Genomic DNA, 1928 nt, shown 5'->3' on the forward strand with positions numbered 1-1928 from the left:
GTGTCTTTGTTAGGCTAATTTTGTGTCTTATTTATTTTAAAAGAAAAATTAAATTATTCATAAACTTTATAAGGTTAACTAAAACCATTGGAACTCAGCTCATAACTGATCAAATCCCCAGCCTAGTCCGAAACTGGTCAGCATGGTTCAAAATGACCTTGAAGTTTCCTAGATTCACCCCTTGTCCTTTTGTTTTTTTTTTTTAATTTTTTATTGTTGGTTGTTCAAAACATTACATAGTTCTTGATATATCATATTTCACAATTTGATTCAAGTGGGTTATGAGCTCCCATTTTTACCCCATATACAGATTGCAGAATCACATCAGTTACACATCCATTGATTTACATATTGCCATACTAGTGTCTGTTGTATTCTGCTGCCTTTCCTATCCTCTACTATCCCCCCTCCCCTCCCCTCCCCTCCCCTCCCCTCTTCTCTCTCTGCTCCCTCTACTGACATTCGTTTGTCCCCCTTATATTATTTTTCCCCTTCCCCTCACTTCCTCTTGTATGTACTTTTGTATAACTCTGAGGGTCTCCTTCCATTTCCATGCATTTTCCCTTCTCTCTCCCTTTCCCTCCCACCTCTCATCCCTGTTTAATGTTAATCTTCTTCTCCTGCTCTTCGACCCTACTCTGTTCTTAGTTACTCTCCTTATATCAAAGAAGACATTTGGCATTTGTTTTTTAGGGATTGGCTAGCTTCACTTAGTATAATCTGCTCTAATGCCATCCATTTCCCTGTAAATTCTATGATTTTGTCATTTTTTAATGCAGAGTAATACTCCATTGTGTATAAATGCCACATTTTTTTTATCCATTCATCCATTGAAGGGCATCTAGGTTGGTTCCACAGTCTAGCTATTGTGAATTGTGCTGCTATGAACATCGATGTAGCAGTGTCCCTGTAGCATGCTCTTTTTAGGTCTTTAGGGAATAGACCGAGAAGGGGAATAGCTGGGTCAAATGGTGGCTCCATTCCCAGCTTTCCAAGAAATCTCCATACTGCTTTCCAAATTGGCTGCACCAATTTGCAGTCCCACCAGCAATGTACAAGTGTACCCTTTTCCCCACATCCTCGCCAGCACTTGTTGTTGTTTGACTTCATAATGGCTGCCAATCTAACTGGAGTGAGATGGTATCTTAGGGTGGTTTTGATTTGCATTTCTCTGACTGCTAGAGATGGTGAGCATTTTTTCATGTACTTGTTGATTGATTGTATGTCCTCCTCTGAGAAGTGTCTGTTCAGGTCCTTGGCCCATTTGTTGATTGGGTTGTTTGTTCTCTTATTGTCTAATTTTTTGAGTTCTTTGTATACTCTGGATATTAGGGCTCTATCTGAAGTGTGAGGAGTAAAGATTTGTTCCCAGGATGTAGGCTCTCTATTTACCTTTCTTATTGTATCTTTTGCTGAGAAAAAACTTTTTAGTTTGAGTAAGTCCCATTTGTTGATTCTAGTTATTAACTTTTGTGCTATGGGTGTCCTATTGAGGAATTTGGAGCCCGACCCCACAGTATGTAGATCGTAGCCAACTTTTTCTTCTATCAGACGGCGTGTCTCTGATTTGATATCAAGCTCCTTGATCCATTTTGAATTCACTTTTGTGCATGGCGAGAGAAAGGGATTCAGTTTCATTTTGTTGCATATGGATTTCCAGTTTTCCCAGCACCATTTGTTGAAGATGCTATCCTTCCTCCATTGCATGCTTTTAGCCCCTTTATCAAATATAAGGTAGTTGTAGTTTTGTGGATTGGTTTCTGTGTCCTCTATTCTGTACCATTGGTCCACCCGCCTGTTTTGGTACCAGTACCATGCTGTTTTTGTTACTATTGCTCTGTAGTATAGTTTGAAGTCTGGTATCGCTATACCGCCTGATTCACACTTCCTGCTTAGCATTGTTTTTGCTATTCTGGGTCTTTTGTTTC

This window comes from Marmota monax, unplaced genomic scaffold (genome assembly GCF_021218885.2).
Source record: "Marmota monax isolate L192 unplaced genomic scaffold, Marmota_monax_Labrador192_F-V1.1 WCK01_AAM20220418_F8-fsc00156, whole genome shotgun sequence".
In the NCBI taxonomy this organism is placed as follows: Eukaryota; Metazoa; Chordata; class Mammalia; order Rodentia; family Sciuridae; genus Marmota; species Marmota monax.